The sequence below is a fragment of the Vulpes lagopus genome, chromosome 19 (genome assembly GCF_018345385.1).
Source record: "Vulpes lagopus strain Blue_001 chromosome 19, ASM1834538v1, whole genome shotgun sequence".
NCBI classification, from domain to species: Eukaryota; Metazoa; Chordata; class Mammalia; order Carnivora; family Canidae; genus Vulpes; species Vulpes lagopus.
In genome coordinates this window covers 13,726,272-13,753,632 of record NC_054842.1, presented here as the reverse complement: position 1 = coordinate 13,753,632, position 27,361 = coordinate 13,726,272, and the positions used below count along the sequence as shown (strand labels likewise).

At 42.6% G+C, this 27,361-nt stretch overlaps 1 long non-coding RNA gene across 1 annotated transcript; it reads right to left on the bottom strand.

The window, feature by feature from the left end:
- Positions 1-308: 308 nt before the first annotated feature.
- On the bottom strand, positions 309-26,327 carry LOC121478938. The gene is made up of 3 exons (XR_005984621.1): positions 26,258-26,327; positions 16,534-16,634; positions 309-433 (listed from the first exon to the last, which is right to left on the bottom strand). It is a non-coding gene; the product is annotated as an uncharacterized LOC121478938 (long non-coding RNA).
- Positions 26,328-27,361: the final 1,034 nt, after the last annotated feature.

Genomic DNA, 27,361 nt, shown 5'->3' with positions numbered 1-27,361 from the left:
GCACTTTGACAATGAGTCTCAGGTTTTCAAAGTCACTCCTCTGGTCATTCGATCAGTAGCTCTTCCCCAAGGTGTTTTACTGCCCCGGAAGGAAGCTGCTGGAAAACAAAATAACAGGCACTGCCTGCAAATATGCTGGTTGAAACATTTTATTTAAATGATCCTGCTATGTTGGCATCCTTAGAAAATATAAGGATTTAGAAAATTCACCTGTTATTCTTTCAGGTAGGGGAACTTTGCAGCCTCCATGAGCACTGGAGATAATTTTCATCTCCCTCTTGCATATCTCTTTTGGATTATAGTGTCCTTGGTAGATGAGAGCAACAGTGAGGTACGTGTGTGGCTCTTCAACTTTCAAGTCAGCCTCTCCTTTAGAAGCCACCACGGCTCTGTTAGGGCGTCCCATGAGCAAAACTGCTTCTTGACCTTGTGCCTATGGAAGGTATTAGCAAGCCAAATTCAGCTGAAATGAAAGAGCAGCAATTTTCCCATCTAGCAGTTACAAGTGGGTCTGATGGGAAATCCCAGGGCACACAGAGCATCGGTTACTCTCATTCCTCACGTTTCTACACACTCTTACACATATTCTAACCTGGCTTTTTTGGGAAAGACATTTACAAATTAGCCTATTGCATTTTGATTTTTTTCTAATTCTCCGTCATATACTTTCTGCCTGGTGGTTTTGCAGTTCCCCCAGTTAAAGACAGAGCCCATTGTCCCATGCCCTGGGTGGAACTTAGCCACACGACTACTTTAGCCAGTGGGATATAGGTGGTGTCATAATAGTTCCAAGCACAGACCTTAAAGACACCACATATTTCCACTTATGCTCTGGATAGTTCCAGACATGAGAAGAACATGTGTCCAGTAGCTCACTGGTCCAAGGAGGATGAGAAAAAATGTGGAGAATACCTAAACCTATTCCACAGTTTCAAGTCAAGCTCACATGAACAAAGCCTAGATCAGGCCAACCTTCAACCAATAAACAGATGCATGAACAAGAATATCGGACTATGTTTTCGGCCACTGAGCTGGGGTGGTATTTTAGGCAGCATTGCTGTGGAAAAGAGAATTGATACACAAAAATTGGTCGACCTTAACTTAGTGCTGCCCTAAACCTCCTAATGAAAGTCAACTTTATCATTCACTTTCACAAGGTCAGTAGCAACTCGTGGGCAAGCCAAGTCATCTGAGACCAGTAAAAATATACAGAGCATTCACTACATGTCAAGCCCTGAGAGCACAGAGATGAACACAGCATAGTTTCTCTCCTGGAAGAGCTGATGTTTTGAGTGGGATACAGTCACCTAAGAAGCCACTTTACCATAATGTGATAATGAATAAGAATAAAAATGCACACTGTATTGCATTCCCACTATGATGGTAAATGGTGATCCCAAGGTCCACAAGAGACCATTTTCCATGTATAGAAGACCATGAATTGAGAAGATGAAGAGCCCAGGGATGAGACAGTGACACAGGCATGGGACTATTATCCAGCAATGAGTGGGTGTATTTCTGACCAGTGTAGTGACAAGATATAGGATATCCATCCATTGAGTTTGAAAACACTTGCTGAATAGCATTTTGAGTAGTGTCTGCATAGACCAACAGAAAGCGATTGTCTCCTGACACTAGCGATCCACTTCCCTTCAGGTTAGGAAACAAAAGGAGAAGAGTGATTAATGGTGCCAACTGTACAATTCCAAACTGGCTTCTTTTGGCATGGTTTTCTTCTTTTTTTAACAGACATATATTGAGGTATGCTTTACTTACCATAAACTTCACCTGTTTCAAATATATAATTCAAGGATTTTTTTGTAAATTCATGGAGTTGTGCCACCATCACCAGAATCCGATATTAGGACATTTCCAGGCTCCCAATAAATATCTCTTCTAGCTATCTGCAGTCAATACTTGTTCCCAGCCCAAGGTAATCATTAATCTACTTTCTCTCTATTGGTTGCCTTTTTGGGACATTTCACATAAACAGAATCATATACTACATGATTTTTGTATCTGGCTTCTTTCACTTAGCATGTTTCTGAGGTTCATCTGTGTTTAGCATGTATTGATTCATTTTCATTCATTGATTCATTTTGTTTTCTAAGAAAATTGGTTTCCCTTACCAACTTCACTCCTGCCCCCCAAGGTAAAATTAACATAAGAACATTACGCATAATTTATAGTATAGATTGCTATAGTTTCTTTAGCAATCAAGGCCAGGGAGGCTGATGCCTATAAGGAATGGAGAAAACATTGAATGAAGTTAAGAATAAGGTTTATTTTCTACCTGCCATATCCCTTATCATACAGCCCAAGAAAGAACCTGGGAGGATCATGAGTCATCCTTCTGAGGAAAAATGGTGAGAATTACATATTCCACTGACTACATATGAAGTGTTTCTCAGTCTACTTTGACCTTGATTTTCTCTCAATCTTTTTCTGTGTGTCTCTCTACCTCACTCTCTTCTTCCATCTCTTCTCCTGGTATGTGTGTGTATGTGTCTGTGTGTGTGTGTGTGTGTGTGTGTATCTATATATCTGTGTATGTGTATGTCTGTGTGTACAATTTATTCACTGAGGCCCCTGGAACTTTTTCAATTGGACAGGATCTTATCCAACAGCACTTTATCAGCCAAGAACAGAAAAATTATCCAACTACATGAAAGACTATAAAATCTGACCATTAAAGTCACCATCTGTAAACAGACACCAAAAAAACAAGGGGCAACTGATCTGCACAAGTTTGTTGGCCAAATATTTAAGCATTTCAGTTGGGCAGTCCAGGAAGGGCAACATGCATATGATTTAGATAGTTGCTTATTATTTCCAGCCACAAAAGTGTAACATCAAATCAGCTCATAATAGAAGGCAAGGAGAAAAAAGTCCTTTCATAAGGTCAACATAAGCAGCAGAATACAGTTTTGTGTAACCAGCCAAGAGAACTGTCCAACCTGCTTGGGATCTGTGAACAATCTTATGGACCAGTTGGGCCCCAGGCTAGGAACCACATTCGATACCACCGCTACCCTATGCTCAGTGAACACATTCGAATTTGCATGGAGGCTTCGGACTCCATGCTACACAGCACATGCACCTCGCAGGAGCACGTCGAGGCTGCCTATGACGTCGCTATGGTCAGCTGAGAGACAATGCCACACTAAACATCTCTATGTGAAGAGCTGTGACTGTGCCAAGGCTGATTTTGCGAGCCCTGCCTGGGGGAAGTGATCCAGCAGTGCTTTGGCAGTGAGTTTGAATCCAAAACAATCCGGAGAAAGAGAAAGCAAAGTTTAAATTAAACAGAATTGAAGAGAGAACAGAGAAAAGGAGAAGACAGAATCTTGTAACTGTAATAAATCCTGACAATTCAAAGCCAGGAAACAGTGGATGGGAAAGGAAGATGGGAACGTGATGGAACCTCCGAATCCATCAACTCACCCATGCTCATCTGGTAGAAAACAGGGCTGTGAGCGGCACAAAGAGGATGCTGCCCTACATCAGTTTTCTCTCAGCTCTCCCAGCCTAAGGCTTTTAGGTAAAGCAAGAGTCACTAGAATTACCCCAGATTTTTAAAATGAGGGTCTCAGTGGAAAGGGTAGAGTTAAACATATCCCTTGGTCACTGGAACATCAGCATAATCAGTTTGTAGAAGGCCCTTCTCTTGTTTGCTTCCTTTATTCATTTACCCCTTTCATTGTCTGCCTCCTGTCCCCTTCCCCATCAGCAATTACTTTCACGTTTCCGAGGTACATGTTGTAAACAGACACCAATATTTGCTGGGAGGGGGGTATTATTTATTTATTTGAGAGGGTGAGGGGAGAGGGAGAGAGCGTGAGCAGGAATAGGGGCAGAGGGAGAGGGGGAAGCAGACTCCCTGTTGAGCAGAGAGCCCAAAGAGGTGGGGTTTGGGACCTGGGATAGTGACCTGAGCTGAAGGCAGACATATAACAACTGAGCCCCCCAGGTGCCCTGCTGTTTGCTGTTTTTATTGTATGTAGATAGATTACTTTACACATCTCATTCTGTTTCTTCCAATTTCTACTAAGCACTAGCTAAATGTCTATCTTCATGGCCATGGGCAGTGCAAGGCACTTCTTTTAACTGTTACACGCCATCTCTGTGCACAAACTACACTTTGCCCATGCACTTCCCTGGAGGGGGGTGGACTTGCTTCCAAGTCCTCACACCTGCAAACAATGCTGGGATCACAGTGCCTCCAAAGCCTTCTCACAGACCAATGTGGGAATTCTCTGGGCTATATTCTCCAGAGCAGACTGCTGGGACATGGAGTACACATAGACTTCACACACGCAAGAATGCAGAGTACTCTCTAGAATGGCTATGTGCCCACCAACTGTCTTTCTTTCCTGTCCAGATTTTCTATATCCAAATTTCTATGTCCAGATTTTTTCCTATAATAGGTATCAAGTGATAACTCATTACTGTTTTACTTTATTTGGTTATTAATTAGTTTGAGTATTTTTATAGCCTTCTCAGACATTTGGGTTTCCCTCTTCTGTAAATTGCCCGTTCATATTTTTTGCCTATTTTTCTACTGGAGCATCAGGTTTTTTTCCTTGTTAACTTGGCAAACTTCTTTATATAGTCTAGAAGTTGTCACTTGTCAGTTTAGATATTGCAAATATTTCCTTGCAATATAACAGATGTCTGTTAAACTTTGTACATGGTGTCCTTAACTGAACAGAAATATTTAATGAAATCCATAAGTTTCATTTTTGAAAGGGACTATTTTGAAAATACCTAACTAGTGGGTGAGTCAGGTATTAGCATTGACACAATTTTTAAAATAAATAACAAAACAGGTCTCAAGCAGGCATTAGTTAGAGAAGGTGAGAGAGAGAGAGAGAAAGAGAGAGAGAGAGAGAGAGAGAGAGAGAACGGGGGTAGTATTTATTAGGACTCAAAAATATTAAAGAACTTCTGGGGACATGGAGGTGGCAGGAACCCAGAACTGAAAAGCAGTCGAGAATAGCTTCTTCCGTCCCTTCTTTCTCTTCCTCGCTCTACCTCCTCTCTACCCCTCTCATTCTCTAATTGCTACTTATCTCTACATTTGCCTCACTCATGTCCCCAGACTTGTTTTCTTCACTGTCCACAGACAGCTGTCCCAAGCTCCTGAGTTTCTAAGTCCTCAATTCAGAAGGTCAGTAGTAGCTACATACCCCAGATTCCAAAATCCTAGGAGAAGGGTTGATAGGTCTCACTGTCCAATCGACAGTGGCCAAAGTGGGGCCATGTCATTACAGCCAGAGCTTCAAGGGTGCACCAATTCTGTGGCAGCTTTCAGAAAAGGAGAATCAGGGCTGTGACAAAACCTTAACTATCTAGGGGAGACATCAAAGTTGGCAAATGAGTAGATGTGAGATTTGTGTGGGTTCTGTCTTTATATCTGAGAATACTTCCTGCCTTGTCCTCTCTGCTGAGACCAGGGGCACCCTGACATCAGCTCTGATTGCTGGACCAGCTATGGGTCTTGCTTTTGTTAGAATGACCCTTTGTCCCATTGCACCCCTGATAGTTGGTGAGTGGTCCAAATACAGCCTGATGAGATGTTGTTACATCCTGACTACATCCAGACACCATGTATCTAAACCTGTGGCTCCTGGTTCCTGAGTTCTGAATGGATTAGATTTAGGTTTTCCATTAAAAAGCATACTTTCTAAAGAGCTATCTGGTCTCTAGGACCAAACTACAATAACCAGATACATATATTTCAGCCACCATTATACTTTTGCAAATCTGATTCCACACCTTGTGTATATTAGACACATGTATATATATTATGAATGTTTTACTTTCTTTTTATATTAATACACTAATAAAAATAGTTATTATTGTTGAGTTCTCATTATGAATCAGGCATTGGGCTAAGTGCTTAACATTGATAATTGCCACTCAACACTTATAATCCTTCTACATAATAACTACCATCCCTACAGTGACTCTATGAGAAATTATTATCATTCTCAACTTTTGGTTAACCTAACCTAAGAGGTAGATGGTTAAGTAACTTGTCCAGACTTACAAAGTAGTGGGTATAAAGCTCGGATCCAGATATACCTGGTGGCCAAACTAGATTCATCATCACAACACAATATTCCACCTTTGTTTTACAATATCCCATGCACTTGTTTTACATTAGTCATTCACTGGTCCATTGCTATTATTATCTATTGGGGTACAAAGCCTCAAAAAACAGTAACTACTTTCTGTTTCTTTACATTGTACCTCATGTCTCACTTTAGGCATATAGAGAAGGGGGAGGAGAAGGGAAGGGGGAAGGGAAGGGAGAGGAAGAGGAGAAAGGAATGATAAATCTAGTGGATAAAAGAGTGCTAACCATATATAATGCCTAATTTGAACACCGAAGGAAATACACATACAATGGATACAAATACAATGCAGGAGGAGATTTAAGCAAAGCATGGGGAAATGTCAAGGATGTGAGAGATGGATGAACTCAGACAAAGTGGGGTGGTTCTCCAAATCCAGGTGTTGGTGGAATCTTCTGAGGAGCAGAGAAAAGCACAAGAAAAGGAGAATCCTAATCTCTACAAAGTCCAAGTGCCATGGCTATAGCAAACAAAAGCCACTCAGTTCTTTATTTTTTCCGTTTACTTTATTTTTTTAAATTAAAGTACAGTTACATAAAATGCTATGTTAGTTTCAGGGACATGATGTAGTGATTCAACATGTCCATGCCTTATGCTATGCTCACCACAGTATTATTAGTTCTTGATTGTGAAGTCTTTTCCCTGATTGCCTCTGGGAGTCATTGTAACAGAGTAGAAAGGAGACACTCTGAATCCCAAAGGACCCATGTTTAACTCTTACTTTTGCCTATCACTGGTGATGTGACCTTGGAAAATTTCCCTTATCTCCCTGTGTTCCAGTTCCCTGTCTGTAAAATAATCCTCCCCTTGCAGGGTTGTTGCAAGAAGTAGAAATGATTTATTCTCATGGATGTTATACAGGAGGCATTTGGTAAGTTACCATTATTGTCACCAGCCAGTCCCTTGGCATTTGGCAGTGTACTTCATTGTGAATAAAGAGGGGGAACTTTAGAGGTCTCACGGTTCTCCAGTAGTATTTTGGGGATGCATCAAATGACAGGGGTTTCTGGAGTCTTGGGAGTCTTCTCATGTTCAATAAATGACCCATAAATCTCTATCCTTTCTCTAAGAGAGATGGGATAACTATCCTGAATTATCCTAATGGGATCAAATTTAATCACCAGTGTCCTTATAAGAGGGAGGCAGAGAGATCTGACTACAGAGAGGACAAAGCAATGTGTGGGGTGGGAGCGGGGAGTGGCCATGAAACAGAGACTAGGGTCTCCCTTTGAAAATGAAGGAAGAGGGGGCACCTGAATGGCTCAGTTAGTTAAGCATCCGAGTCTTGATTTTGACTCAGGTCATGATTTCATGGGTTGTGAAATCAAGTTCCCTATCGGGTTCCACAATCAGCAGTCTGCTTCATATTCTCTCTCTCCCCTCCTCTGCAACTTCCCTCACTCACTGTCTCTCTCTCTCTCAAATAAATACATAAATCTTTAAAAGGAAAATGAAGGAAGGGGCCACAAGGTTAAGGTGTACAGGTAGCCTCTGAAGGGTGGCAAAGATGAGGGGACATTCTCTGCTGGAGTCTTCAAGAAGGAAACAGTACTACTGGACACCTTTGCATTAGCCTACTGAAATTGCCTTTTGACTTCTGACCCCTAAAACTGGAGGAGAATGAATTTGTAGTCATAAGCCACTAAAAGCATGGTAACGTGTCACAGTAACCTTGAGAAACATTTGCATTTGCAAAGCCAGTACACACACACATGCACATGCACACAAGGACACAGAGATGTGCAGATTCAAGTGCACATGAGATTTGCCCTGTGCCCATTCCCTGGAGTGAGTCCTTGGGAAGCAGTACACTTCTGCAGGAAACGTGGTGGTGTGCTGCATATCTTCTGCTTGTCCCTCCAGGTCCACTCTGGGCTTTATCCACTCTCCTCTCTACCCACAAGGCTGGTGTGCAAGGGCAATACCACTGGCACCTATGTACTCTGGCCCTCAGCTGGGTTCTCTCTGTGGGGTACACCGGTAGCAAACTGAAAAGGCAGAGAAGTCTGAGTAAATATTCCTTTGGCTTCCAATCTGACCAAAGGTGGGCTGCATCTGAACACTGAAGTCCACAGCCAGGACTCCCACTAGCCCATCTGTGCAGTGTAGCCAGGAAAGTAGAGACTTGGCCAGCCAGAAGTAGCAAAGAGAAGGTGAGAATGGAAGCAAGAGAATCTCTAAGACAGTCTGTTGACTGAGAAGATGACAGAGAGATGGACATCTTGGCCTTACTCTTGACCAGATGCCATCAAGGACTGCCACCCTGTCCCCACAGACACTCAGCTCTACGTAAGTGTCTTAGGGTGCTTCTGCCCCCCAGAAGAAGGTCTTGAAGGTACAAGCATTTTAGTTGAGAGCAAATCCCTGGACACACCAGTAGGGAAAGGGCAAGTGACACAGGAAAGGGAAGGTGGCCAGTAGCGGGTTATCACTTTCTGTATCTGACTCTGGAAGCCCACAGAGAACATGTACTTCAGAATCTCCCTACTGGCAAGATGAGGGATCAGGGATAGTTAACACCCAAGCTCTCCTCAATTAAGGGATCTGCTGGTGTGGGGAGCTCCCAGGGAGTGTGAATACCCCAGCTCAAAATGGGGCAGAAAGTGCAGAGAAGCCCCCACCACCAGAGAAGAGTGCAGGCAGGGAGACGTAGGTGTTGGCAGAGGAGGTCTGCGGGCCAGTGTGCAATACTGTGGCACAACCCATGGGGTCTGGACAGGGCAAAGATAGCATAGACACAAAGTCAAGGGAAGTTAGACGTCTCTGAATTGATTGGGATTGTTTTTAATTATGGATAGAGATTCACATTCACTCAATTACGGAAAACAGACTTACTCAAGCTAGCACAAACATAAAGGAGAATGAAGGACAGGTTCACCGGGATCTTTCTTGGAATCCAAGAGCTGGAGGCTGCACTTTGTCAGGGCCTGACTGAAAGCTGGAATTGTGATGGCGGAATAAAAGGGCAGCTGATCTCCTTCACCACTGCGTGCATGAGTCCACTCTCCTGGGGTAGCCCAGCTTTGGCCCTGCCCTGCCTTTGCTCACTGCCTCTGCTGTTCCATGTCTCTTCAGTCTGTGCCTCTGTCTCTGTCTTTATCTTTGTCTCTTTTCCCTTCCAGTTGGTGCATATGACCCCCCTCAAGTGACAAATTCATCTCTGTTAGGCAAAATTCTAAAATGATCCCCGTGACTCTCCACCTCCTGCCATATGTAGCTGCATAATCTCCAGGACTATGAATGTGATGGGCTTCAATTCTGTGATTAGATTATGTTATATGACACAGTTGACTCTAAGAAAAGGGGACTATGCAGGTGGGCCTGACCTAATCAGATGAATCTTAAAAGGGTCTGAGCTTTTCCTGAGGAAAAGATCAGAAGTATAAGATAGAGCTACTCCCTTGCTGGCTTTAGAGGTAGAGGGTACCATATAGCAAGAATTGCAGGCGGCCTCTAGGAGCCAAGAACAGATCCTGGTCAACAGTGAGTAAGGAAGTAAGAACTTTAGTCCTACAACCACATACAAAAACTGAGTTTGGCCAACAGCTTCAAAGAGCTTGGAAGTGGATTCTTCCCTGGGCCCTCCATGGGAGACTAAGCCAACACAATTTCAGCCTGGTAAGACTATAAGCCTTGTAAGAACCTAGCCACGCACGCCTTGGACTTCTGACCTATATAATTGCTAGCTAATGAGTTGTTTTAACCTGCTAAATTTGTGATAATTTGTTACACAATAAGAGGATATTAGTATATGATCCATGTCTGTACACAATCTACTAATTCAAACACCCAACTCCAGCCAACTATAATCTCTAAATTCTAAAATAATGAGATCAGCTTGTCCCTAGTTGGGTCAAGTACCCACGACTGGTCTAGACTGCTATGGCTACTAGGTTCAGGCACTTTCCCTCTGCTCAGCAGTGGCTGTGGATATGCAATCTCTGGCAAGAGGACATAGACAAGGCAGACAAAGCGGCTGGCATGGTCTGCTGCTGCCCTTCCAACTCAAATGTTGTAGCATTCTATTAGTCTACACCCTGCCTTGTATTTTGTGCATTTTCTTCACTTAACTAGCTGGTGAGCTCAGCAAAGACAACGAGGTGGTGCAAAGACAAGTACTATCTCAGAAGACACAAAGACTTGGGTGCAAATCCCAGTTATTCCACTCACTTGCTGTGTGAGCTTAGGCAAGTCAACCCGGTAGGATTTCTTTCCTCTTTCAGGAAACAAGAGTGATCTACGTACTTTGCAGAGCAGATATTTGAGTGAGATGAAGTAGGGAAGCCCCAAGTGGATCTTCAATAAATCTCAACTGCTCTCTGCCATTTTTAGTGCATTTTCTCCATCCACCACAGCAGCTAGCACAATAGTATAAGCTCATGGCTACATCAAATCAAATCAATTAAAAACTTTACACACTGGTTGAATGATTGATGGGCAGGAGTGGGGCAACCAGTGACAAGAAAGTAACCTGATTATCCCATGCAGCAATGGTGTCCATGGAGAAGAGACTAGTAACAGGGCCCCATGATGTGAGTCAGCCACAAAGGTAACAACGAATAGGGTGATGAGAGCAGCTAGGATTCATGGAAAGCACCCTCTACCGTGGCCCAGGTGCTGCGCTGAGGGCCGCCTCGGTCTATCTCATTTAAAGCTTAACAAGGACCTTCTGTAAGTGCAACCATTACCCCATTTTACACATAAAGGGCAGAGATTCAGAGGTGAAATAATGCACACTAGGGAGGAAGTGTCAGGGTTGAAATGAAACCCTAAGCCTATATGACTCCAAAGTCCAACGCTTTGAACCATTTGCTTCCAGTTACCACGAATGTGGCGTTCCTCCGTTGGAAGCAGTTCTAAGCTTGCGGAAACTTGTGGTGCCCATGGAGCCTGAGACTCGGTGATAAGATATAATTCTTTTCATAGACTGCTGGGCTCTTTTCAAATCTTACATTTCCAAGAAATTTTTTTTTAATCACACGGCAAGAAAAGTACCCAAGAAAAGGATAATGAGCTTACGTCTGCCAAACCAAAAGTAGCTATTCAAAAGAGAGCCCACAGCAACTCCCCTTCCTCACCTAGAGGAACACTCCACTGGGTAAGTCTCCCAGATAGTCTCTGCTTGATTTTTCAGTTGTTTAGCAAATGAAGACAAAAATGAGAAGGTTTATTTTTTTCCTTAGAAGCCAAGAGCCTCTGGGGTTTCCAGTGTTTGCGGGGCATGGGGGTGGGGGGTGGGCAGGGAGGGGAGGAGAAGTGTATTGTTTTGTTTTGCTTTGCTTTCTTAGCAGGACTGAGATCTCCTGAGTGGCACAAAGCTCACCAAACTGTTGGGGTGGCAGGGAAACCCCTGGGTCACCCCGGAAAGGCATTACTACTCTTGGGAAGGTGTCATTTGTCTTCCTTGCTTCTGCCACCAGGCAGGATGCTGGTCCCCACCTCTCCAGCCCTCCAGTTCCACCACACAGAGGAGCTAGCCCAGGCTGTTACCAATACTCCGAGGCTCGCTCTGAGGGTGTTCATAACCTTGCCCATTCCCCATCGAAGAGCCAGGCATTATTGCCCAAGCCTGTTGGAGGCAGCTTGCAATTCACCTTGGCGAGGATTCTGTTCTCGTTGGACACTCCCCACTGTGGCTTTTCAGACTCAGTAAAAGGAATGGAGACCTCCTGGGAAATGCTGGCCTGTGGCTGCTCTCGTCCTAGAGTCTGTGTGAACCCCCCTGGGGTCGCCCTGGCTCTGGGCTAATGGGGCTGTTTGATGATACAGCAATGTCAGGAAAAACGAAGACTGGTTCTTTCCATGGGCCTCCAGGCCCCTGTCCCAAGGAGTCCGGATGATCTCTGGCCATCAGAGAACAACACGCTAAGGCCCAGAGTACCTCATGTTCCCATTGATGCCTGGGGTATACTTCCGAACCCTGTGCCCCATTGAAATAAAACTCTTCCCATTCATACGATACACTGACAAAAAGCAAAATACAGAGACAGAACGTGCAGACCCTGTTCCTCTGCTGTCTTCCTCGTCTACATGGCAAACTCCTGTTCGACCTTCAAACTCGATTCTTCCCAAATGTTACCCCTTCCTCCAGGAAGCCTTCACAGGACATGATGCCCAGGCCTCTGTGCTCTTTGGCACCCATGCCAGTCATCACACCAGTCACAGAGTTTGTTAAGCGGTCAGCAACCCCCAGTAACCAAGCCTGTGGATGCAGGCCTGGGCCACAAACCCTGCTGTGTAGGAGAGTGGGATTTAAGGTGTGATCCATGAACTGTGCACAGTCAGGCCACCAAGACTGAAGCACAGGAGTCAAGATCAGCGTATCGAAAGCTCCCCAGTTATTGGACAGCATTAGGACAGTTGACAGAACTATCAGTACATAACATTGGAAATTAAAAAAAAATAAAAATAAGACTACTGTATTGTTTTTAAGCACAGTTTGGGAAGTACTGGTATAACAGACAAACCAGAGGGACGCCTGGGCGGCTCAGTGGTTGAGCAGCTGCCTTTGGCTCAGGCTGTAATCCCAGGGTCCTGGGATGGAGTCCCACATTGGGCTCCCCACCAAGGAGCCTGCTTCTCCCTCTGCCTGTGTCTCTGCCTCTCTGTGTGTCTGTCATGAATGAATAAATAAAATCTTAAAAAAAAAAAAAAAAAAAAACAGAAGAAGAAGAAGACACACCAGAAAGAAAGAGGGAGGGAAGGAGGAGAAAGTTGAGTGGCAGGAAAGGAAATAAAAATAATGGTCGTTTTTGGATAATTGTTCAGAATATGCAAAGTATTTTCACACATACACTGTCACTGGGTCCTGAGCTCAACGATCAAGGTGTTCCCTCTATTTCCTTAAACGCTTCAAAGACACATTCAGTTCTCTTTCATTTGTTCTCTTCCCTCCACTGGCTCTTTTATTCTGGTCACATTTCATATGAATTCTTCCAGGAGAGCCCTCTCTGGCCACCCAAGCTCGCCTGTTCTCCCCAGCCTGTGACATCCGTCTCTATTGAGGACCCCGTTTAGAGTTTTTTTTTTATTTCATTTTTCCCCCTCCCTCTATAACACTTAAAATAACCCAAAGCTGTCTTCTTCACAGAGCGATGTATGGTTCATCTTACTAGAAGGTAAACTGCTGAAGAACAGGTGAGCTATCTGTCTTATGTGCCCCTGGAACTCCCACAGCTAGACTAGTGCCTGCACAGGAACAAGTGGATGAATGAATGCTCACACAAGTCAATGAATGTATGATCAAACAAGTGAATGAATACAGAAGCTATCCCTATGTCCATCTAAAATGCAAAGGAAAGGGGCCCTTGGGTGGCTCAGTCAGTTAAACATCTGCCTTTGGCTCAGGTCATGATCCCAGGGTCCTGGGATTGAGCCCCACATTGGGCTTCCCTGCTCAGCAGGAAGTCTGCTTCTCCCTCTCCCTCTGCTCCCGCCCCTGCTCATTTTTTTTCTCTCTCTCTCTCAAATAAATAAATAAAATAATAAATAAATAAATAAATAAATAAATAGCAAAGACAATAAGACTTGGAGAACTTTGCCGAAAAGAATTTAAGGGTCTTTCCCAAGGAGGCACAGCCACTCAGGGCTCTGAGGGAGTCTCTTGACTCCAGATGCAGTATTCCTTCCACCTTGCAGCATTGCCAGATGTTGACTTTCTGGGAAAGGACCTACAAAGCCTTGCACTATCCACTAAAGAAACTTATGAATGTAGTGTAGAGTTCAAAGTTCTAAGAAAACACCACTCCAAAATGAAAGAGAAGATAGCAAAAGCCCAGGAGATTGAGTATGGGGTGTGCCTGCCGCTTTGGCAATCTCGAGGCCCTCATTTACTCCCTTCTCTACCCCCAAACAATTCCTTCAATCCCCTGTTTATCATAGTAAGAGACGGTACAAGTAAAGACTTTGGAGCCTGGCACACTTGAGTCCAAAACTTGAATTTTCTCTTACTCGTGTGAATTCCTGCATCTCCCTCCCCTGCCGTTGCTGGGTCTCCACCTTGCAGAGTACACGTGAGGTGTAATGGAAGACATAGGCAAAGGGACCCCAGGAGCATTCAACCAAGATGACTCCCACCCTTCTTGCTGTCGGCATCTTGTTTGACATCAGCTAATGATTATCACTGGTGTCAAGTGGATGGGAGACTGAGTACAAAATGAATGATGATTTACAGCCCACATTGCTTTCCAAGGCAATTAAGGGCTCTCTGGTTGGCCCTGCCTTGGGAGTGAGGTCTTTACATTTACCTTCCCAACTCAGTAACTTTCTAGCCAGTTTGTGACCCCACATGCAGTCTCGTTGCTAAGAAAATAACTCCTACAGTGACCCTTATCTAGGATAAAAGAGTAAATGGCTGCAGCTAGTGCTAAAATACAGGTGTATGTGAAAATCATCTTACTCCCTGAAAATTGAAATTTTCACTTCATTTCTGCTTTCCTCCTCTGGCAGCTCAACTAGGATGAGTTCTGAAGACAGAAAGACAAAGTTTCAATTTGCCATCTGCTGGTAAATTACTTCACACAGCTAAGCCTCAACTTCCAGATCTGCAAAATGGGCTTACCCCAATAACCCAAATACCCCAAAATATTCCTTACCCCAGTGTGTTCATGGTGAGCCTAGAAGTGATGCACTGCAGACTATGGAAGGTGCTCGATAAACAGGAGCTCTAATTCTTCTCCCCCACCAAATACTTGGTCTTAATCACAGGAAGAAATGTGTGCCCACAAAAGTATGAAATACTAGAGTCCCTTTTCAACAGTGCCTGGGACATAAGAGGCACTCAATAACTATTTGATGAAGGAATAACATGAAAGAGTGATTTGTGGGATACCTGGGTGGCTCGGTGGTGGAGCATCTGCCTTTGGCTCAGATCATGATCCTGGGGTCCTGGGATTGAGTCCCGCATCAGGGTCCCCATCAGAGAGCCTGGTTCTCCTCTGCCTCTCTCTTTGTGTCTCTCATAAATAAATAAATGAAATCTGTTTTTAAAAAGAAGTGATTTGTACATACCTGTCAAAGAGGAACAAGGTTTGTATCATGAAACTTGTCTCAGTGTCGTGGAATTTCAGTTCATGACATTAGAATCTCTCATTCACAAGAATTCACCAAGAAGTAAGGCAGTTCAGTCTAAAAATCTTGTCTACTTTTCAGCTCCTCTGTGACTTAGTTAAAGAGCCCATGAATTAAGGCCAACTGTGAGTAGTGACATAACACATTAGGTGTTAGATTGAAAGCACCAAAAGTAGTATGTCCATGGCCACCAAAGTGACTCTGTTCTCCCAGGGAGAGGAGCAGATCTCCAGAGAAGGGAGTTTCAAGTGGTCACCCTCAAAACCAGCCAGCCCTAATTTTAAAATACACTTCATTCAAATCAAGGCCAAGCACTGCACCTGGATATTCAACTGGGCTTCACCTCTTCCTGTCAGGAAAATGATGTATGAAATGCCATCCAGAAATTAGATAAGAGCAGGAAGAAAGAGAGTCAGGCAAAGATTGAGGGGCCCAAGAGGCATCCTCACACCAGGGATCGCAAAGCTACGCAGAAGTTCAGATCCAACACTTAGCAGGAGAGATGTAGTTGTCTGTCAGACAGCAGGTCTGGTTTGTGAAGCTGTCAGTCACTGCTGTGAACTATGAAGTCACCATGTGAGCTAGCCAGGACCCAGGAGGATTTCCACAAAATGAAAACCCAGATAAAGAAATGCCAGGGAGCTCAAGGAATATTGGAATTCTTAATAACACTGGTGTTGACCAGGACCCCAAAGCAACACCAGTGGACAGGGTCCTCTGTCTCCTCATCTCTCTTCCATCCCCATCTCCTCCTCCTCCTTCCTCTCCCTTCTTATCTCTTTCCCCAGCTTTGAAAGTCTTCTAGAATTGGAGGAAAAGAGGAAGGCAATACAGAACACAGGCTTCTCTTTATCTAACATCGAAACTTCCACAAAAGTCACACCCATGCATTTGTTTTCTTTTCTCTCCTTTTATGAATAAAGGGCTAAGTGCTCATGGGTGTGAAAGATTAAATTTTTTTAATAAATTAATATCAGAGGAAGACACAAGTTCAGTGTAAATTCAATACCATCTATCTATCTATCTGTTTTCAACAAATGCTTCCTAAGGAATGGTCCAAACTAGACTTTTTCTCACCCCTCCTCTCCCCTACATCTGTTTTACTTGAACTTCATGGTCTCCACTGTCTCCATTTCTCCCACCTGCTGACTCTTCCTGCTACACACTGGCAAATATAAGTCTTCATTCTCACCTTCCTTCTTAGAAAATAGAAGCCATCAAGCAAGAATTCCCTCAACCATCTACTTCCATACGCACCTGCCTGGGATCACAACTACTCCTCTGGATCCCATCCCACCCTGTGCCACTTTCTCAGGACACCCACCTTGTACATCAACTCTCCTCTCTTCTCTCCAGATTCGTCACTTCTCCGTTTCTAGCAGTTTCTTCTCCATCAGTATTTAAATACGCTTCAGGTTATCCTACCTGGAAAGCAAACAAGCAGACAAATAAATCCCCTCTTTTCCATGGGCTGGCCCTTCCAGCTCTCTCTTCCTCCCTCGCCCACAACCTATCCTAGCTGTTGAAGTTGAGCCTACATCCACTGCTCCCTCACCTCACCAAAAAGCATAAGAGTTTGGGATTAAAGCACATGGAGCCAGAGCTGTTCTTCTCACACCTGATTCATGGGATCCTGGGCATGGGACTTAAGCTATGTCTCAATTTTCTCAGGTACAATGGAGCTCATACTGATTCTACAGATTAGATTGCTGTTTATATAAAATAAAATATGGCAATATTGGGAAAGAGCTTAGCACAGGGCAAGCTCTCAAAAATGTCACTATTATTATTATTTAACCTTTAAAACGCTGCAGTCTGGCTACTTGCACTGCCATTCCACGACCACTGTTCTCCTAGAAAACTTTATTGCTAAATTCAATCAAAGATGACTTTTTCAGAGGGCACCTAGGTGGCTCAGTTGGCTAAGCTTCTGCCTTCAGCTCAAGTCATGATCTCAGGGTCCTGGGATCGAGTCCTGCATATGGCTCCCTGCTCAGCAGGGAGTCTGCTTCTCCCTTTCCCTCTGTCCCTCTCCCTGCTTCTGCTTGAGCTCTCTGACTCTAAGTAAATAAGATCTTAAAAAAAAAAAAAAGATGATTGTTTTCAGAATTTCAGAATTATCTCCCTTGATCTCTTTGACACAACTGATGACTTATTTCCTTATCAAAAAGCTCACCATCCACTTTTTCATAGTCTCTCCCCTGTAACATTGCAACACTTGTAAACATTCCCCAGAATTTCATCCCCACCTTGCCAGTTCCCCAGTCACCCATCATATCTCACACATATCTCACATACTCTTGCAGTGTCCATATACCAATAGTGCCCAAACCTGTATCTATGAGCTGCAGACTCAGAAATCCAACTGCCTATAAGGTTTATTTCCTAAAATAACTCACAGACACTTCTAACTGTCCCAAGTGGACACAATCACCTTCTACCTGTCTTCCTGTGTGGACCATTGCTCACCCAATTGGCACTTCCAGAAACATTTACGACACCTATTTCCTTCACACTCCCAACCCCGATCTGATCCCAGTTCTGTCTCCTACACATGCCTCAATCCATTTGTGAACCTCTGCCCCTACTGGGCACTGCCACAGTGAACACATATCATTGTGTCCCATAGTATCACTATCACCAATTTTCCCCTGATAAAGGCATTGCATCTTTTTCAACCCCTTCTCTACTCTATAGCCAGAGTGAGTTCTATTTACTTCATTTGAGTTTGAAAATATAGAATGTACAGGGGCACCTGGGTGGCTCAGTGGTTGAGCGTCTGCCTTTGGCTCCAGTCATGATCCCAGGGTCCCAAAATCAAGTCCTGCATCAGCATCCCTGTTGGGAGCCTGCTTCTCCCTCTGCCTATGTCTCTGCCTCTCTCTGTGTGTCTCTCATGAATAAATAAATAAGAATAAATCTATTTAAAAAAAGAAATGTACAAAGAATGATAAAATGAACATTTGTATTCCCACTACCCAGAATTAATTGTGATATTTCTAAAATTAAAATCTTACCATATCACCTCTTTGTAAAATGCTCAATGGCTTGTCCTTTGGATCTAACTCAGTCATGATTTCCAGCCTTTTCTTTTCCACACCTACCTACTCAACAATACAAAATCCAGACCACAACAAACTTGGTTCATCCCAAAATACCAACCTCCTTCTTTGCCTCCCTCCAGGATTTTCTACCTTTGAGGAAGAAGGCAATAAATGGATGACAAACTGCCTGAGAATAGAGATAGAAGCTGAAATAAACATTGGAAGGTAGTTGGCAATCAGCCCACAGAAGTGATATTCAGAGCAATATGTTAGATACTGCAAGTGACAGCATCACAGAATCTGAGAGTTGCTCAGAAATTTATTTAAATCTAGTCTCTCCTGCTGTCCACTATCACATCTTCAAAGAACCTGTATTTAAAAGGTAGTAAAGAACATATACTATATGTTTTGCATCTTATGGCTTTTTAATGTACTCCAAGGAGAGTATATAATACAGGGAGACAGATGATTATAACTCTCTACAGCTCCTGGAAAGCAGAAATCTTTCCCCTGACATCCCTCCAAGGGGGTAGAGGTGATCTTTGAATGGAAAAGGAAAGAAGGTCGGTAACTTCAATTAAGCAGTCCTTTTCATGAAGAGAGAGGAAGCATTCAGAGGTTTCTGGCAATTCCTTTGTTTTATGGAGGTAGTTAAGAAAAAAGAGAAATCTTTCTACTTCTTGTGACAGGTCTTGCAAATTGTCTTATTTTAAGGAAACCTGGTATTTCTCTTGCTATCCAGTTACAGTAAATAATGCCTAGAAAATGGTACAGCCATTATGAACCAGAATTCTCTTATTTTAGCCTGTAGTGAAGTCTGCCTTCAAGAACACCTACATCATTGCATGTCTGATGCTACTTGGCTTGGTAGCAAAATTAGGAAAATACTGGTATATCATACAACCGCACTACAAGAATTATTTAGTAAATGGGTAGCTGGTGTGGAAGAAAATGGATAGTACAAATAAGCTGCCTAATCCCCAAGGTTGTGTTAGAAATCGCTCCAATTTCTGTGGATGATTTAAAATGGAAGCTTTGTTATTGTTTGTTTTTTTTTTCCAGAATTCAATATACTTGTTAACTGATCACTTCTGCTTCTACAGTGGTTTTTGTTAATATTAGAAGAAAGCCAAAGGGATTCATAGCTTATTTTTAAAAAATAAATAATATTGAGAGGCACCTGGCTGGCTCAGTCCATAGAGCTGTAGACTCTTGATCTCAGGGTCGTGAGTCCAAGATCCACACTGGACTTAGAGCCTATCTAAAAAATAACAATAATAATAATGAAAGAGAATGGAAATGAAATCTGAGTGTGATCTCTGTTTATGTTATCTGGTGTTTTTGTTTGGGTATTGATTTTCCTCATTACATATGAGAACTTATCACTCCCCCATGAAGAAAGATTTATTCTGCAACATAACTGACTTTCCAGTAAAGTGAAGAATTTTCAAAGTGTTGCCATTCTGATTATATAAAAAATACATTGCCTTTTAGAACAGGTGCTTTGGAAAAATTAAACTTGTGTCAAAATGGATATTTTAATTTGTAAAGGGAAGTTAACACAGATGGCTGTAATGAGGGCTCTAAACTATCTGTTAATTTATTATTAAAGCTTTATATCACTATGTACACACCTTCAAAATTTTCAATCCTCCAAGCACAGTTCCAAGCAGATGTGCTCAAAGGTGTCGGTAACACCTATGTGAGGCATTGAACCACATGGTAAGGTCAATAGAAAGTTGATGAAAATGCAGATTACGAGGAAAAGGTTTTGGAAACTTCAACATCTATGATACATAGTTCATGAAGTGAGGGCACATGCATGAGCATTATACACCCACACATATACATGTGCACACACACATGGGAGTGCAGAAGAATATCTCAGAAGTCAGAGCACTGTGAGCTCATGCTTTTCCTCACTTATTGGATAGGACCAAGTGAAGCCTTTAGAGATAGTCATGTTCCTAAATATGGAAATTACTATTTTTTTATTGACTACAGTTGACACACAACGTTACATCACATTCAGGTGTACAGTATAAAAATTCAACAAGTTTATACGTTATGCTATGTCTATCCCAAGTGTGACTACCATCTGTCACCAAACATTAAAAGTCATTATTTATTTAGTTTTGGAACTATGTGCCAGGTGTCATTGCCAGTCCTCTGCAATCACACTTTATTCTTCCAAGAATTACATTTAGTAAATCATAATATCTTCATTTTACAGATTAAAAAAAAAAAAAACAGAGTAGCTGTTCATCACCAAACTATCATGTCACTCCAAAAAAAAGCAACAAGGTCATTTATTTCCAAGTCATACTTGCTTCATTAGAGTAAGCTTCCCAACATCAGCAGGGATCAGATTTGGCTTTATGTTAGATCTTTTATCTTATTCAGAAGAATGCATAATTGAAATACAGAAAAATAGCATGTTTTTAAATTTAATCTATTCTTTCTTTCATAATAGCATACTTTAAAAGCTAAGGATAAATATTTCCTAATATTTTCATAATAGTTGATTTGAATAGGATACACAGATGGGACAAGTGTTCAAGAAATACAAATGATTCTGTACAATTCAGCACATCACTCTAGAAGTTTCGTCAACTGGAAAATTCAGTTAAGCAGATGTTATTCTTGCACCTGCTATGTGCCAGATATAGGAAATGCAATAGCGAGATGGTGGGCACTGCCCCAGTCCTCACAGAACTTTCAATGCTGTCAGGGAGATGGGTGATTGAACAAGTAACTCCAATGTGGTGCTGTAAGTGCTACAGAAGGGGTGAATCAGGAGATCATGGTGCATATACAAAGGTAAGGAGGGATTCTGAGAAGGTGACATCGATGCTGCCTCAGCCTCCTGCATGGAGGAAGTAGAAGATAAAGCTCACGTTAGATCCTGGAGTTGAGAACATGACATGTTCAAGAAAGTCATTCTTAAAACAAGTACTATGCTGTGTTGGGAGTATGAAGGTGGGAATGGTGGGAGGAAGACAAGATAAGACATTAGAGCAAGGGATGGGCAAGGAAGGCAACAAATCAGCCTAGAAAAGCAATTAGGAGTCAAACTAAGCTTCATGTGACATTTTAAGAAGGTGGGGCTTTAGCCAGGGGCTGATGGAGCACCTTCGAACAAGTTCCCTTAGTGTCTATCATTTTTAACTCCACTTCTGTTTCCAGGATCCAGCATTAACTCCAGCCAATCTCTTATAGCAAAAACTATCCAGAACTCTTAGTCTCACGTGTGAAAATTCCTAACGTTTTTCTCCTGCAACGGAACTTAATTAATCTAGAAAAGGAAACTCCTGATGTCTAGAAACTTCCCATTCATTTAATATGCTCAGCCCTCCTGACTTGTTCATTGCTACAGTATTTCCTGCCTCCTAATTCAAGAAATAGAGTCTTTCTGATTCATGCAGAGTTAGAAGGAAAGATAGTAATTGCTCAACACCTGGAGCATGAACCCACATAACTAATCTGCCTCCTACAATGTGTTTCTCTCCTAAACCACCCCCATTACCTTTAGCTTCCTTTCCCTTGAAGCAACAGCTTTTATGTAACTTGAAGCTATTAAATGGAATTATTCCTTAGCAGGTATCGCTAGTACTGGGCTAAATTCAACACTATTCTGTCTTTAACAGTTTAAAATTACAAATATATTTTGCCAGAATCCAACCTTCAAAGCATACTTAAATGGGTCATTTTTAAAAAAACTTAGTATAAAGTGTGTTCTCCACAAGTTTTTCACCTACCGGACAAAGAGAAAATTTCTAATGAGAATTGGAAAAATGCCTCTCGTGGGAGAAAATCCAAAACAAACAAACAAACAAACACACACACACACATACATGTCTGTGCTTGAAGACTGAATGGTAATCAAGAAAGAGTTGTTTAAAAGGGGGTAGTGGAATGTCTGAACAAATAATGTATCTTGAATATTTCAAATATCGCCCAGGAGGGAAGTTCCACTAGCATATGCCATAATTTGCCACAGGCAGGCGAGAGGCTCTAATTCAGAACATAAACTGGGCTTCCCACCTATAAAAAATTCGACAAGCAACAGCACGCCCTGGCTTGAGTAACGATATATGACTTGTGGCTGAAAATATTCTGCAGCAAAACAGATGGCTCCCTTTTGGGGTTTCAGACAGGCAGGCGCCAGGCAATGGTACCCTGATAACAGTGGAACTCCTCCCGAGGAAGAGAAAGTCCGAGGTGCAGAGGTTCACCAGCCCAGGGAGATTGCATATCTTTTGTGAAGTACACCATTTTCTGGGTGTGCCCTGCAGACATTTCTGTGAAACACTGCATGAAGCAATTGCTCTGTTATGAAAGCATATCAAGGAATTTGTAAAACCAGAACTATTGGTACAAGTGGAATTCTTTTTCATACACCGAGAGATGTAGATCTCATTTGTTTGTCTCTTTGCATTCAGAACCTGAATCCTCTTACTGTACATCTAGATTCGAACTTGAGGATTACCTATATCCCTCTGGCATATTCCAGCCCAGATTCTTTATGTTCCAGGACAGATCCTCAGCCATACTAAAGAGAAAATTCACCCTGCTAGCTGTTAACTGACAATGAGCCTCTGCATGGTCCAGTGTGCAGCCTTACCACTCACCTGGACAGGCACTGCAGCTCCAAACCCCAGCATATCCAAAACTGAGCTCATGCTCTCCCTCCCACACCCAATTCTCCTTTCACTTTCCCAAAATGGCATCTGATAACTATCTGCCCTCCACTGTCTAATCCAGGAACCCCAGAGTCATCTTTGCCTCCTGTCCGTTACACCTCAGGCCAATGACAAGCAACAAGCCCTGTCATTTTGATAATCTAAGTCTCTATCCAACCTGTCTTGATCAAGCTCCACTGCCACCTTCCAGGTCCAGCTCACTGCCATGTCAACCCTGACCTATGCAACCTGCATCAGAGCATTCTTTCCCAGCACAGTTCAGGGGGAGTTTCTCTTGCTCCAAACCCTTCCAGTGGCTCTTTATGGCTTTTAGAGTGAAGTCCAAAGTCCTTACCATGGCTTAGGGGTTCCTAAGTTCTGGTCCTTGACTTTACATGAACCCTCACTACCTCTTCCCCATGCCCTACTTCCCATTCTCTGTGCTAACCAAGCTAAATATTATGACTTTCTCCAAGGCACTGTGCTCTCTTGCCACCTGGCCTTTGCATATGTTATTTCCTTTGCTCCAAATGAGCACCCCTCCAACCCTGCCCAACCCCACCTTGTCCTTGGGCCTCAGCCCAGCATTCTCTATTGAGGGGAGAAATCTTCCCTTTTCTCTCCAGACTTTATGTAGGTGCTCTCCCAGTACGTTCTCATAAATCGTTTGCAAGTCATAGCACTTGTCACACCATGTCGGTGTCTGGGTGTCCTCACTACTGCATCCCTAGATTTAGGCACAGAACCTGGAACATATTAAGCACCTAAATACCTGTTGAATAAATGTATGAATGTATACTTTTTGAATGACCGAATGGTATACTAAATTAATAAAGTACACTCCTGATTATTTTAGCAATCGATAGCACATCCTTTTGCTTTCCCACCACTACTCTTCCCCAGTCCCATCCTTGTCTCTTTCTGACTTAAGCACTGATCTGTTCTCTGGTTCCTAACCTGGTCAGTCCCTCTTTAGGCCTCTGGATTTGTGTAGATGTATGATATTGCTGCTGTCTGATCCTTGGCTTTCCCATGGCATCTGATTTGGCCTGCCTTCATTCTCCCCCATTCTACTTTGGGTAAGACCAGCCTCACAAAATATAATTTTTGTTCCCAGTTGTCCTTGCCTGGGACAGTCACTACCACTACTCCACCCATGCATGAAGCGAGGAGTCAGGCATTTTAATACACATCCGTTATTTCTGGGCTCCTCAAGACTCAAGCAAAATTACACTATTTTTGTCTCCTTAATCATGGCTATCATGTTGGAGCAGGACACACATAACTTGGTAGACAGATGTGCTCTTTGCTGGGCTAAAGAATGATGGTCAAAGCAGAGATACTCAGTCACCTTTTCCTTATAGGTGCCTCCAAGAGTCACTGCCATTGCACCATGGGCCCATTCTTTGTCTTCCTGTTGAAGAGTTTCATACATGCATCACAGAGCCATAATCCGCGGATACCCAGCACTCCCAGTCTTGGAGAATTTTATCTTGTAAACTAACTATTGTGGGACAGCATAAAGGAAGGTCATGCTCTCCCTGCAGAGAGGACTCTGTCAGCTTCTTGGCCACTCTGCAGGGCATGCTCAACAGCCCCATGTACTATCCTGTTTGCTGCCAGGAGTCAAAAGCCAAAGTTATTTGGACAATGTGGCTGAACACAATTGGCCTAGAATGTTCTCTCATGATGCTTAAATTCTGAGTTCTAACTCTAGTTCCCTGAGGCCCTTCTCATCCTACCTCTGTAAACACCATCCTCTGCCCCTTCCCTATATATTTATTTCCCACTTACTTTGGTCTTAATTTCCGCCACTCTGATCTTGGTACTGACATCATTGTCTTGAACCTGTCTCTGTCCCTGCAGATTTGGTGGCTACACACAGACTTCAGGGTGTATAACATTTGTCTTCTCTCTTTGACTCTGACTGGTTCGTCTTCCACATTAAGACTCTAGAACCCTGGCATGTACCCAACCCAAGGCCCTTTAGAAGGGGAAGACAGGAAGTGATAGACTCAAATAACTAGCATTTCTAAGTAGGCAGCTTGCTTCCTATAGACGGCTCTTTATAGGAACCACTTTATCTTAGACTTTGTAGAGTGGGACCTAAGACTAGTGCTACATCATAACTGACTAATAGAATAAATTGGGTGGATTTTGAAGAATATTCTGTCTCTTGTTTATGCCACCTCCGGATACCCTGCCGTGTTTCTTTAAAGCATTTTTAATCTGAAAAAGTACAAAATTCTTAAAACATTCAAAATGGGACTAAAAATACTATATTGGACATCACAGAAGTGTGGGCCAGCCTTGAAGGAGTAAGCTGAAATCTTGGTCTCAAAAGCTATAGAAAGCCATCGTTTTTCCGATCCTTTCACCTGCCCGCCTGATTGCTTTTAAATGAAGATGCAAGATCTCAAGGAGAAGAGGGTGCAGAAAATAGAATGCCATTTTTTTCTCCACTATCTCCCAGATAATGATGTGGGAGCATCCACAGGTATAGATAACCAGTGTAAATTAAAAGCTTAACTGGGAGCCTATAAAAGGCCATCTCCACTCCTTCTTGTCTACTCCCATTCATACACAATGCACAATACAACTTGAGAGAAGGCCAAAGAAATTATCTCTAGAAAACTCAATTGCTATAACCAATTATTCAGTGAGATGTCCTTTGTTAAGCCTCAAGCCTTTGATTAGCGAGTTTAATTTAAAGAGATTTCTCCTTCCACTTAACATTGAGCTGTATCAAGTGCTATTTTAACTTATCCTGGTGATATGAGCATTCATGGGCTGAAGGGGGTCTTGGATGTGTAACGGAATTGCCATTAAATCATATCTGCTTCAAAAAAGAGAATGGAAGGCAACCAGAATGGCTTGTCTAAGGCACCCCTGGAAGCACCCCCTTCCACCACAGTCACCTTCATATCAGTGACACTGTCCCCTTTGGCTAGGATGGAGCAGTAATACATCAGAAAGTACATATTTCCCTTTTTCTATGCCTTCAGAAAATCATCAGCTGCAAAAAATTTAGGTCTGCGGTTGAGATGGAACAAATGACCTTGAAAATCCAAGACAGACTTAGACATTTTAAAAATGATCTTAGGGGCAGTACTTCCACCCTAATTCTGTCTGTGGTACGATTAGCTTCAGTGGAAATCTAAACCACAAAACTCCTAACACAAAGCCAAATGTTCTGAAGGATTTAGTCAGTGAATTTAGAACTTGATTTTAAAAAATACAAAAATTCATACAAATCAGTTCACAACATCAGCCCCTTATTCAGCTTAGGAATAATTAAAGGAAAAAATGAAAGAGAAAATACCTCAATTATCGTATCACTTGATGTGGCCGTTCTGTCCATATTTTTGCATATATTCATGCCCAGAGCCCTGCTGAGGAGACAGGAAACCATGAGGTCCTTCCCACGTCTTATTGACGGACACTTGATTAAAAAGTAAACAGTCTCTTTCATGGAAAGTTCAACTCAAAGACCAATATCCAGTTGTTGTGCAAGACTCAGAAGTTTACATTAACAAAGGTGTGACTTCATTTTGGAATGGTTGCAGTAATGTGGGGTGTGTGTATGTGCATGCTCTCACTAGTGACAGAGAAATAGGGAGAGGAAGAGGGAGAGGGAAGGAGGGAAACAGAGAGGAATATCTCAAAGTTTTCTTGTTATAACAGCCGTACCTCCTGCAAAATATTTCTGGAGTCCCTTGAAATAAACCCCTTTTCACTTGAGCTTTCTTAAGATTCCTGTTGCTTGCCACCAAGAGATCCTTGTCAATGCCATGTATCTTCCATGTGTCTTTTACTGTGAATTGCATTTTCCTGGGTTATTCCATACCTTTGGACATTTATTATGTATTTTTAAAAACCCAACTCTTACAAATGACCCAAGCTCCAAATGGTTTTGTGACTATGGAATTTTATCATAAAAATTACAAGGCTAGAAATCACACCCCAGTTTTCAAGAGTTAGTAACAAAACAGAGCTGAGGCCAAATCTCTCTGTAGTAAAAGAAGCAGAATTCCATGAACCCACTGGGAGAATGAAATTGATGTCAAAGGCCCCTCATGACTAGTCTTAAATACTTACCCTTCACCTTTCTCGAGCTTCTGGAGTCTCTGATGATTTTGTTTGACTTTGGCAAGCAGTTGGGGCCCTAAGTAGGTTTTACTAGGTGTCAGAGATAGGAAATGGCAATCAGCTGGAATTCTTGATGCCCAAACAAGAAAATGGTGAAGAATACACTTCCTATATCCTCTTTCCTCTTGGAAATGAAAACAGTACACAATCAAGTACATCAATTGTACAGACAAGGGACACACAAGAACAATGAATAGAATAAGCAAATGTAGCAGAGATTATTCTTATGTTTGGTTCTTTATGTTTGGGCCATAAAACCAATCCTATTGTTAAGGAC